Below are 13,198 nucleotides of genomic sequence, written 5' to 3'. Positions count from 1 at the left end.
TTCAAATTTCAAATCTTACCACATTTTATTACTACTACTATATATTATTACTAAATACTCCCTTTGTCGCATTTACTATTAGAAAAGTCAAAAGTTCCTTCTCTGACCATGTTTTTCTTAAATACAACAACAATAATAATAAACCCAATATCTTACGAGCGGGTATGCGAAGGGTAGAGTGTACACATACCTTGTTGGTCCTATGTCGAAGGTAGAGATGTTTTTGATAGAACCCGGCTCAAAGAAACATATTTTTCTATAAATATATTGATTTATAGTACTTTTATGTAATTTTTATATATATAAATTTTATTTTCAAAAAACTAAAAGAATGTATATCATTCATTTCGAAAATTATGTTTTTTGACCCTCGTGCTTCAAATCAATTCATAACAATGTGGAACCGAGGGAGTAATAGAACTAATTAAACATAAGTTTTTTCTCAAAAAACCCGTTACAGACATTTTTAAAGGAGATCGAGGCCGCTGAAACTCGTTCCACTATACAATATCTCAAGTAACAGTGAGGAACCTTCCTCCTCCATTGTCTTTCTGTAAAAATCTTCTGCACCTCGTTGTTCTTCCACTATACTAATGCATTAGGAGCTCTACAAACTTGTTGCGAAACCCCACAATATGCTTTCACCGGTAAACTCGTGCTTATCTCTGTTCTCGTTTTCTTCATCGTTTGTCTTCTTATAGCCTTCTTCCACCTTTACACCACCCGCTTTTTCCTCCGCCGTCGTAATTACGCTCTCCGTAATGCCACTTCAACCATCACCGTTTCCTCTCAACGGCTCGACCCATTACTGCTAAAATCACTCTCTGTTTTTATGTATGCAGCGGAACTATACAACCCTCCGCTCGAATGCCCCGTGTGCTTGTCCGAATTCGAAAATGGCGAAGCGGGTCGGGTTTTACCCAAGTGTAATCATTCTTTTCACTGAGTGTATTGACATGTGGTTTCAGTCTCACTCTAACTGCCCAAATTGCCGAGCCCCAGTTCAAGCGATTGAAGTAACGGAAAATTCAAGTGAAGTAGAACGAGAGCAAGAAGTTGTTGTAATAGTGGTTGAATCCGCATGTGAAAAAGTTCTGGCCTGTGATTTCTCTTCTTCTGAATCGTCGCAGTCCGATGATGGGAATAAACCAGTGGGGAATGGTTTGGAGCCAAAAGAGAAATAGTTGGCACCAACAATTTGTCTATGATAATATAACTTGTAAATTCTACTTGGGTAAGTCTATTTTAAAAGGCAGAATTGGGACTCGCGCGGGAGTCGTCCTGGAGCGGGGCACTCGTAAAACGCCCCTGGGCTTATATGTGAGGTTTAGTTCCGTGAGACTTACGTCTCGGTCGTTGGGGCTTACGTCTCGGTCGTTGGGGCTTTACGTACTGGGCTCACCTAATAGAACTTTATGCAATTGTGTGTAACTAACCTTGTAAATCCTCAAATTTTCTTAATAAATCGTTAACTATTCAAAATTACTTTTTCCTAAATTAAGAATATTTTACGTCATAATTAAAATAAAATTTATTGCACATTATCCACTAAGATTGCTATGATAGTAAATTTTAAATAAAGCTTTTAAAAGTATTTATTTATTAACTTTTGTTATGTCTTTATTATATTAGTCCATAATTTTTTAATAATTATTTTTCTAAATATTATTTTTCATGTTTACGAAATACAATACTTATTAATTTAATAGCTCAGTATTAGCTAGTATTTACAAATAATTAGTTATCATGATATAGTATGGTGAATTATGTGTCACTTTATTAACTTGTTGAAACTTAAAAATAAATGATGCGATTATATTTAAATTTTAAATAATATTTTGATATAAATTCTCTTTTCAATAGAAAGCATATTAAATAAAAGGAGTATTTTAAAAAAATATCGAATTATAATATCGAAATTCTTTCAAGATTCATTACTCCTTAAGAGATAAATATAAGATTTCGCATCGAATACGTACTTTTGATGTTTGAGTTGTAACGATGTTGCGGCTAGTTTGAATATTATGATATATGTCAAACCTTTTGTATTATTCATAGTTGAATTATTATTTATGAATATTTTAAATAGATTATTTGTTATAATTTTGTGATTTTAATGTCATTTTTGTAATTATTTTTATTTTATATTATCTTAAAATTCTTAAAATTAATAAAATTTAAAGATCCGTGGGACTGCACCATATCTCAAGGCTTACGCCTCGGTAAAATGTCTTGCCTCACGCCCCTACCTTTTAAAACATTGCTTGGGTCTAACTGGTAGATTTGATCATCTATTTCAAATCAAATAACCTTTGCTCTGTTTTCTTTTGTTTTTCTTGATAAGGCCAAATAACTCCTTTTTCTGTTGAATTTAGTACAATATTTGGCAATTGCATATTGCCTTTGCTTTATGAGTTGAGGTAAGTAGGTAAATTTGTTTTACTCTATCAATTTAATTTTAACTGCTACCTTTATTTAGGTGGAAATGACTACCACTAGAGGAATGCATACTGAATTTTACCGGGGAATACTTATTGTTTGACCAAAAGATATTGAAACCTTTTTAATTAAATCAATTAGAAAAGAAGTTAAAGAGGTAAATCTTAGTCAAACATAGCAAATTCCAAATCTAAACAAACGAGAAAATGATACACAAAATGGAGTAGAAACGGTAAATTATCGAAGTCTTTCATTTCTTCTCTCACCAATCGGTGAAGATTAATGTTGTGAAAAAAATATTGGAAGATTGTTTTCCTTCCTTTTTATTAAGGAGATTACAGAGGAGAAGGAGAAGAAAAAGTCCCCCTTTCTAGGAAGGACTCACTCCTATATATAGTCATGGAGTTATTGACATGTATTTGGGCCATAACCCCTTACTTCGCGCCCGCTTTCGTCGTTCGGTGAATACATGGTTTGGTGTAAATAATGTCGTTTTTCTATATCCCATTGTTTGGACGTGGTTTCAATTGGGTCAACCACAACGGTCAGATTTTGACCAATACAGTTAGTCCCTCCGTCTGCTAGGGTCGTCCCTTGTCGGGTCCAGTAGACGGATGATGATTTTCGTTTGTCTAGGAGAAATCTGACTGTCTGCCCCTTGGGTATGATTTTCGGAATCAAGCAGCATATTGGCACCCTTTCGATATCTTTGAACTGTTGCGGTTGTTTCGGAACCGTCGTTTAGATTGAAACGTTGTTCGTGGTTACCACCATTATGACACACGTTCCTGGGAAATTGAAATGTTTTGTGCCCTATTAGATTTGATTGGCAACTCTTGGGTTTCGTGCCTGGGGGGATTTATGTCTCCTATAAATAGAAGGAACGCATCATTCGATTGACACACTTCCTTGTCCTTTACTTGAAAGAACTTCGCGAATATACTTTTTTCCTGATACTTTGAATTTTTATTTGTCCCCAGTTAACCGAAAACTTTTCATCCTCCATTTTCTTTGTCTTTTTGCTTCACCAAATTGGCACAATGGCTGGTAATTCTTCTCGCGCTGACCTCCCTGTCACAATTTCGGCACCGGAAAGTGATGTTCTGGCCACCGGAGGAGCAGAAGTGGTGGAAGATGAGGAGGTCTCGTCGGTAGCCGAGATCTTGCCTCACCCCGGGAAAGCATGCACCGACTTCTACAGTCCCGTTGGGGAGGAGCCGGAACCTGTTCACTCTGTTATAACAGAGGAGGAGATCATAGAATTGAAGGCTAGGTGGGGAATTCCTCGCTACATTGAAATACTGCCGGCAGTAGGGGACGACATAGTCCATTTTGACCGCCCAGGGTACTACGTGTTTTACGCTACCCCTTTCTTGTTGGATACACGCTCCCTCTCCTGGTGGTGGATTTCTGCCCTTTTTACGAGGTATGCCTCCCTCAACTTTCACCGTACTTGAGCAACACCTTATGTTGCTCAAGTTTGCGGAGCTCGCCGGTCGTGAGATCACTTTGCGGCATATGCTCAATATCTTTGCCCCTCAGCTCATTCGTGGCACGATGATTCATATGCTCCATCGAGGGTCGAAGAGTCTGGTAGTGAAGATGGATGATAGGGACAACCGTCGATTCTACGAGAATTATTTCTATGTACGGACTGAGCACCTTGTGGAGGATCCTACGGGGTTCCCTGAGAAGTGAAACTTTGCGCGTAAGTTTCTGTACTTTTAGTCGGAGAGATGTCCGACCGCTTTCTGTTGTACTAAAACCATGTTATGTTTCTGCAGCAAGGAAACTACCCCTCCATCTGTTGAAGTCATCCGCGAGTGGGTAAGTGTCATCCTTCCTCATACGGCAGGGGTCCGCACCTGGTCGACCTTCTATGAAAAATATAGACGTAAGCCCTTTACAGGTGAGATGTCGTTTTCGTTCGCTATTTCTCCCTTTTCTCTTTTTTACTTGGTTTCTTATGTGTTATTCGTCGATGTCAGGGAGAGTGAGGAGGGCGAGGGCTTCTCCATTGGCTTTTCGTCAACCTGCAACGTCTGCTCGCCCTGCTGCAATATCTACTACTCGACCTTCACCGAGGGATGCTTCGGTCGAGTCTAAGGCTGTGGTCATACCTGTGGAGGCCATCCCTCAGATTGAGGCTCCGACCCATCCCGCTCTTCCGTTGGGTGAATCTTCCTGTGCTGAGGAAGGAGAGGGGACGTTCAAGAGGTGGCGAGTGGAGTCTGGGACAATATCTCCGGCTGTGATACATCTGGACGAAGACTCTCCCTTGACGGGATCTGGGGTGGGGGTTGATACTGTTTTGCCTGTGGAGACGGAGCCAGCCGTTATATCTGCCCCGTCAATGGAGATTCCTGCCACTACCGTTGATCAACAACCGGCCGCGATGGGGGGTCAGATTTCTGAGGCCACTGTTGTTGTTTCCGACGGGCCTTCGTCCTCACTACCTGGTCGTGCTTCTTCTTCGGCTGCTGAAAGGGGAAATAGCATAGTGGTCGATGACTACAAGTTCGAGTCGAACCTCGATCCCGATGATGTTAGGATATTTGAAGAGGGTCTTACCCACTCGGTGGTTCATGCGGGAGGCCCGTCCCGTATTCTTAAGATCCCATCGGATATTAATCTCCTAGGGGACATGGAGGATTTGGTGCCGCAGTTCGACCTTTTGTGTTCCGCTGCCGAGAACGAGGCTCTTTGAAACATTCCTAATATCGACTTGATGCATGAAGTGGCCGCTATGGGCCTGAGGGTATGTTTCGCCTTTCTTTCATGTTTCTTTTATTTTTCTGGATGATACGGTCTTGACCCTTCTTTTCGTTTTTCAGACATACATGTTGGAGGTTGAGCGCTCGTAGGGCTGACACTCGGACTAAGATTTTCCTGAAGGCATTGGAGAAATATCGGCGCTATCGCGATAGGTGCCGTGAGATGCATGAGCGGCTGAGGGAGAATCCCGATGCTCAATCCCTTGGCGAGGAATTGGAGAAAAGGGACCAGCAATTAATAGAGTCCATTCATAGAAGTAGTGTACTCGAGGAGCAACTTCGTGTGAAGGATGAAGAGCTTGAGTTAGGCAAGGGGTTGGCCGCAGAGTGTGACTATCTTCAAGTGAAACTGAGGTCAATACAGTCTGAGATGGGCCAAAACCTTATCCGGGTCGAGGCGATAAGCGCAAAGTGGATGGGAAAATTGGCTGAGTTGGAGAGACAGGTCGTCGGGTTGGAGAGCATCGAGAGTGCCTGGTCTTTGGCTTCGGCAAGGGCGGAGGCCCTGGAGAACACTATCCGCATACTCCAATCCGAGCAGGAGTCGGAGAGGGCGATGGCCACACTAATGGAGGCGAGTCTTGAGGAATGCATTGGTGAGATCGACCGGGAAACATCGACCTTAGGAGATCGGGTCGCCGCTCTGGAAGCCGAAAAGGAGAAACTGTTGGCTCAAATTGAGTCTTCCTCCGCCGTTGTTCCCCGCCGCTTACACGAGCATTGGGTTCATGCTGAAGCCCAGCGGGATATATACAAGAGTTTGTGGGAGGCAGACAATGTTATCGAGGTCACATATGAAGGATCACTGGCAAAGGCACGAGAGGCTCGTGTTAACTGTGGATATGACTCTGTGACGCCGGAGACCGATAAGGGCGCGGATGATGAGGGAGGACTTCCTGGAGATGGTGGTGATGATGGTGGCGGTAATGATGCCGAGTGAAAGAATGCTGTGTTTTCTGTTGTTTTTTTATTCATTGTAGGTTGTCGTTGTTTCTTCCCCCCTCCCTTTTTTAGACTGTTGGTTCGAGCCGTATGTAATCTGCGACTGTTTGTGCAGTGACGTTGTATAAAGAGGAATTTTTTATTGTTATGTGCCCTCTGTATTTTTTGTTTTTCTCTTCATACTTTGGTGCGAAGTAGATTCCCGCATGACGAGTTCCCTACTCTTTGGGAATTTAGTGTCACGCGGGTAGAATGGGACCTTGATGGCGGCTTTGGCTAGCGAGACGGTGTTTTCGAACTTGTGTCGAGATGTTGTCTTATCATACTCCGAACGGTATCGAACTATTTTTCTAATAGCGACCTTAGCCGTAAGGATATTACTTTCGGGCTTATATCAAAGTATTATACCGTCATGAGTCCCAGTCTTTTTTTTTGATAAAGTATTGCCCTGTCGTCATTCGATCGAGGTCGAACTTTTCTTTTTTGGCGAAGGCCCTTGGCCTAGGGTGTTATTTCGAACTTTCGTCGAAATATTAACCCGTCGTTATTCGATCGAGATCGAACTCTTTTCTTTGGCGAAGGCCTTTGGACTTAAGGGTGTTATATCGAACTTTCGTCGAAATATTAATCTGTCGCTGTTCGATCGAGGTCGAACTGTTTTCTTTGGCGAAGGCCCTTGGCCTTAAGGGTGTTATTTCGAACTTTCGTCAAAATATTAACTCGTCGTTGTTCGATCGAGGTCGAACTCTTTTCTTTGGCGAAGGCCCTTGGCCTTAAGGGTGTTATTTCGAACTTTCGTCGAAATATTAACCCCTCATTGTTCGATCGAGGTCGAAATCTTTGGCCTTAAGGGTGTTATTTCGAACTTTCGTCGAAATATTAACCCGTCGTTGTTCGATCGAGGTCGAACTCTTTGGCCTTAAGGGTGTTATTTCGAACTTTCATCAAAATATTAACCTGTCGTTGTTCGATCGAGGTCGAACTCTTTTCTTTGGCGGTGGCCCTTGGCCTTAAGGGTATTATCTCGAACTTTCGCCGAAATATTAACCCGTCGTTGTTCGATCGAGGTCGAACTCTTTTCTTTGGCGGAGGCCCTTGGCCTTAAGGGTGTTATTTCAAACTTTCGTCAAAATATTAACCTATCGTTGTTCGATCGAGGTTGAACTCTTTTCTTTGGTGAAGGCCCTTGGCCTTAAGGGTGTTATTTCAAACTTTCGTCGAAATATTAACCCGTCATTATTCGATCGAGGTCGAACTCTTTTCTTTGGCGAAGGCCGTTATTTCGAACTTTCGTCGAAATATTAACCCGTCGTTGTTCGATAGAGGTCGAACTCTTTTCTTTGGCGAAGGCCCTTGGCCTTAAGGGTGTTATTTCAAACTTTTGTCGAAATATTTACCTGTCGTTGTTCGATCGAGGTCGAACTCTTTTCTTTGGCGAAGGCCCTTGGCCTTAAGGGTGTTATTTCGAACTTTCGTCGAAATATTAACCCGTCGTTATTCGATCGAGGTCGAACTCTTTTCTTTGGTGAAGGCCCTTGGCCTTAAGGGTGTTATTTCGAACTTTTGTCAAAATATTAACCCGTCGTGAGTCCCGGTTTTTTGGAGAGTTGGGTATCTTTTGGGGGAGTCCCAGTTTGCTTGATTTTATTTGCATCGGGCGTGCGATGTCGGGGAGCAGGGAGCGTTGTTGTGCTTGCACTCGTTTCGCGCGGATATTAGAATTTCCCTGGCTGACCTTTTATTTTCCGGTTTGGAAATGTCGTTGTTGGGCGGGGCGATGAATTACACTTCGACTTAGGGGATCTCCCCCTCGTCGTCCAAGCTTTTAGGTCCCCGGGAGGGATCTTTTGGGACGCCTTCTTGGCGAGGGTGAGGGAGTAGCACTCAAGGGGTATCATTTCCTAGGAGTTGAGTTTGTTTGGTGGGTGATGTTTCGGTTGTTTTATAGTAATTTCCCTTTCTTTAGTTAAGTTGTTTCCTTGCTCGCTCGCCCGCGTGGCGCCCGCATTAGTGTTCATGCAATCGATAGAAGGTGGGCAAGGACGCCTTCTCCTTATTTCGATTCAATGAGTTGGAGAATGAAGGTAGATCTATAACGTTGCTCGTTTTTGCTTGACGTTTTAATGGTTGATGGGGGTGATGTTTTCTGAATTTGGTAACCAAATTCAGCTCTCTTTCCCCTCATTTGGTCATGGGGTGCTTAATTCTCCTTTTTCCGTCTCCTCTATATTTTTTTTAAAACAGTTGCAAACGTATCCTTACCGTTCTCTTTGGTGGGTGGCCATGTTTCCGATTTTTGATCTGGAGAAGATTAGGAAGTTTTCACTAAGAAATCTCCACAGACGGCGCCAAATTGTTTGACCAAAGAATATTGAAATATTTTTTATTAAATCAATTAGAAAAGAAGTTGAAGAGGTAAATCTTAGTCAAATATAGCAAATTCCAGATCTATAAACAAACCAGAAAACAATACACAAAATGGAGTAGAAGCGGTAAACTATCAAAGCCTTTCATTTCTTCTCTCACCAATCGGTGAAGATAACTGTTGTGAAAAAAAATTTGGAAGATTGTTTTCCTTCCTTTTTATTAAGGAGAAGGAGAAGAAAAAGCCCCCATTTCTAGGAAGGACTCACTCCTATATATAGTCATGGAGTCATTGACATGTATTTGGGCCATAGCCCCCTTTACTTCGCGTCCGCTTTCGTCGTTCAGTGAATACATGGTTTAGTGTAAATAGTGTCGTCTTTCTTTATCCCATTATTTGGAGTTTGGACGTGGTCCCAACTGGGTCGACCACAACTGTCAGATTTTGACCAATACACTTATAAGTTAACTAATCCACATTGTTTCGGATATAAATAGATTGTCAAGTTGATCCCCGTTGGGATGGATATGGTTCAGTTGTATCCCTATTCTACTTGTTACATATTTGGTCTCCAATCGTTGACATTTGTTTTTCGTAGGTGTTATTTTCCTGGCCTAATTGGTGGTCATTTGTACACTTTTAAGTGTAAAGACGGAAAGGAAGTAGAGAAGACCAAAAAATGTTGAGGGAAAAAAAAATACTTGCCCACCTAAAGCTCCGTTTACCTTGTCAGTTGTCAGTGACAACTAAATACCATGATAAAGAGGGAAATTACAAGAAAACAAATCAACAATATGACTAGTGGTTAAAATCGTAGTCGTTAGCTTTAGCACATTAGTTGTACTCTTGCGATGTAAGTTGTTTTTTATAGTCTAGACTATTTAGGCTTCAATCAAACGTATAAAGCTACAAAATACAAAGATCATTTATAGTTCAAACCATATGCTCCTATATGAGAACAATTAAATACTCCGTCCGTTCCGTAACTAGTTTGCATTTCTCACTTATCTTAAGAAAATATTAATTAAGTATTTCTTTTACTAAATTATTCTTATTAATGGTACTTTGAAATTCTAAAATTAACCACTAGGACTTCAATTACTTTGAAAAATGAATACTTAATGGTAAAGGCAAAATTGAAATTGCTAAGGTGAACAAGTAAAAAAGAAAACCTATCTTTAGTATATTGGACAAGTAAACAAAAAGAGTAACATATAGCCTTTGCAAGTTTAGAAACTCTCAATTCTGGTCTTCTGGATCTATTTCGCTTGGCATAACGTATAGATGTTGAGGGAAACGACCTTGGATAGAGAAGAGATGAAAGCGGAAATTGCTAATTTCCAAGCGAATGTCGAGACTTTGCATTAAGGACAGGCTTGTTGAAAACAGCAGTAGTTTAAGTCCTTCGTGTCGTCTATTATTTATAACAACAACATACTCAATGTAATCCCACAAGTGATAGCTCTGAATATTACAAAGCTTTATTTCCTGTTCTAAAAAGTTTTAGGAAAAATCCTTTTGGCCACACCGTTTTTGACTATATTGACCCAAATGGGGTCATTTAGGTAATTTTACGTCCTAATTAGGGTTTCAGGCGTATTTTTATACCCAAAATTCCCTTTCAATAACCTTTTGAATATTTCTCTCCCACCATTAAATATTTGTCTTCCCAATACATGGACGATCTCAACTTCTCAAGGGTTCAAACCCTATTTCCATAAAGTTTTTTTTTTTTTTTTTTTTTTTACATATTTCCATCCTTTTTTTGTAGTATACACCCATATAATTCGAAATAATTCATCTATATACATGTATTTAATTGTGCATTTCGTATATGTTTAGTATTTGAGTGTGTATTTCGTATATTTTTTAGTAGGTCTTCAAAGCCCTACTAAATAAACACATGATACCCTACTTAACACTACAACAAATTTGATTATCTGTGACGAATTATTTTGTCACTTAAAGCTTATATTTCGTCACAAAAAAAAATTTGTGATAAAAATTAATTCGTCAATTGCTCATCCTTAAAAGAGGGTCACTAAAAGTATACAAAGACAACTTCGTGTTTTGTCACTAAATATAGTTATATTAACAACGAAGTTTTTATTTCATCCTCTTGTTCGTCAAAAAAATATAAAAAATTTGTAGCTGGTTGTTTGTTTTCGTCACTAAAAAGGTTATTAATGCCGACAAACGACCTTTGTCACTAATTATTTAGTTTAATTAGTAACGATATCAATTATCTCTAAAGTTACGTATATTTCGTAGTTGAATAAACGTAATTTTGTCACTAAAGATCGCCTTTTAGATACAAATAATATTTCATCCCTAAATATATAAATTAGTGACAATTTTACTTTTATAAAAATGGTTTACAATTTTGTAGTTAAAACTATCATCTGATCGCTAAATATATTGCTTTTACCGACAAAAATAAATTGTCATAAAATGTCATAATTACAATAGTCACAAAGTACAAAGTTAATCCATCGTTAATAAGATAATTCTTGGAAAACTTTATTTTTGTCACTAGTTACCTGATTTTCCTTTAATTCGAGAAATTATTATTATATAAATTGGAAGTAACAGAATATAACATGCAAGGTTGCAACAAAAATCTCCATCCATGAACATAAAATTAAAAAGAACTAAAATTATATTGAGATAATATTTCGTTACAAACTTCATAAGTTAAAACACAAATAAAGTAAAATATATCCAACATGAAAGTCTAATAGAAATACAAGAATATTGATAAATTAAAAAATAAATAAAAATTTGTTGCTTCCTCAAATTGCTAATGTAACTACTTGTCTAATAATTCAATCCTGAAGAAATTTCCACCTTCATATACCTGTGAAAAGAAAACCAAGTAATAATAAATTAAACTTTCAAACATTAATAGTGAAGCAAATGAGATATAAGTAAAGATACTTACTCGAGTTTAAGCAATGGAGTATTTATTATCAATTCTTCTTTGGCTACAAATAACCACAAGAATTAAGAGTAAAGATATAAAATTTTAAGTATTTAACCACTCCAAAAGTAAGAAAACCAAACAAAATTTCTTCATACCTTAACAATAAAATTACAATAAATAAGAACCCTAATACATAAATGCAACATACCTTTAGGAGAAAACCAAATTTGCAAATTCCCAACAAATGCAAGGAAAGGAAATTCCGCATGAGAAATAATATGACATGCCCTGGATCTGTAATGAAACAACAGAAGCATGAGAAGTAAATGCACAGCGTTGCAGATTTAGTCTTCTAAAATTGTTAAATAAAAAACTTTTTTTTTTGAAGAAAATCAAACATTGTAAATAGTGTGTATGTGCTTGTGAGAAAGAGAGAAATTGAAATGATATATTATGGTGATAATGTGGCAGATCTTACTGGAGCAAGGGCTAGATGGGGGTTGAAGATCACATAGAGAGATAGGAGAAGAAATGACCTAGAAGAAGGGGATAGGAGTTAGGATTACAGATGCGACAGAAGTAAATTAAAAGAGGGATTTGGGGAATTGAAAATAATAAGGAGGGAACTTTGCCGCTTACACTTTTCGCACAACTTTGAAAAAAGAATATAACCTAAGCAAAGTTATTGAGAAAATCTAGTATTTTATCAATAATAAAAAAACCATGAAAATATATTCAATCTGTTTACACTTAAAATTTATTATATTACCACCAAATATCACAAGATTAAAATATTTGCTAATAAGCAACAAGTCATGATGAAAAGTTAATTATATACATAAATAATTAAATTAAATTTTTGTTATTTATTACAAATGACAAACAATACTAGGTTGTTGTTTTGTTTTTTCAATTTTTTTAAATGAGCTTATGCTAGGTTGTTGGTTAAAAAAACTGCCGTCAACTCTAGAGTTATTTGTAGTGGTAAATATGAATTATTTAAACTGATTTAATTTAACGACGTTTCAAACATTTTAACAAAAAAATATTTATCAGTATTTTTTAACAAAGCACACCAATTATTCATCATCAGTTACGTCATTTTATCCAAACACATAAATTTAATAATAAAATTATATTTAGTGCTTAAAATAGTTTTAAATATTTGTGATGACCCAAAAGGTCATCACTTGCTTTAAATTAAATTCTGTATTCTGAGACCTTGAAAACCTCATTTAGAGTCATCTCGATTTGCGTGCGCAGCCCGGGCATGTAGCCGGAAAGCGTAAATATGAAATTCTGTGAAAAATGATAAAACTTGGTTATAAAATGAGTTAATTTGACTTCGGTCAACGTTTTGGGTAAACGAACCCGGACCCGTGATTTGACGGTCCCGGAGGGTCCGTAGGAAAATATAGGACTTGGGCGTATGCCCGAAATCGAATTTCGAGGTCCCAAGCCCGAGAAATGAATTTTTAAAAGAAATTATTTTCTGAGACTATTTAAGGAAAATTGAAATGAAAGTTGCTTGGAACATGATGGTATCGGGCCCGTATTTTGGTTCCGGCATCCGGTACATGTCTTATATATGATTTAAGACGTTTCCGTGAAATTTGGTGAAAAAACGGAGTTTATTTGACGTGAATTGGACTTTCAGTTGAGGAGTTATGGACTTTGAGAGTTCTTGATGAAAATGTTAAGTTTTGAGGTTTAATTCATGATTTTACATGTTATTTCGATGATGTGATCGCACGA

At 38.3% G+C, this 13,198-nt stretch overlaps 1 long non-coding RNA gene across 1 annotated transcript; it reads right to left on the bottom strand.

Annotated features, from left to right (window-relative positions):
* Window positions 1-11,142: 11,142 nt before the first annotated feature.
* Window positions 11,143-12,059, bottom strand: LOC104211958 (uncharacterized). The gene is made up of 4 exons (XR_707271.2): window positions 11,922-12,059; window positions 11,652-11,737; window positions 11,462-11,504; window positions 11,143-11,377 (listed from the first exon to the last, which is right to left on the bottom strand). It is a non-coding gene; the product is annotated as an uncharacterized lncRNA (long non-coding RNA).
* Between the last annotated feature and the right edge of the window lie 1,139 nt (window positions 12,060-13,198).

This window comes from Nicotiana sylvestris, chromosome 9, assembly GCF_000393655.2.
Source record: "Nicotiana sylvestris chromosome 9, ASM39365v2, whole genome shotgun sequence".
Taxonomy (NCBI): Eukaryota; Viridiplantae; Streptophyta; class Magnoliopsida; order Solanales; family Solanaceae; genus Nicotiana; species Nicotiana sylvestris.
The sequence above is the reverse complement of the archived record's forward strand: the minus strand, read 5'-3'. Positions and strand labels throughout refer to the sequence as shown.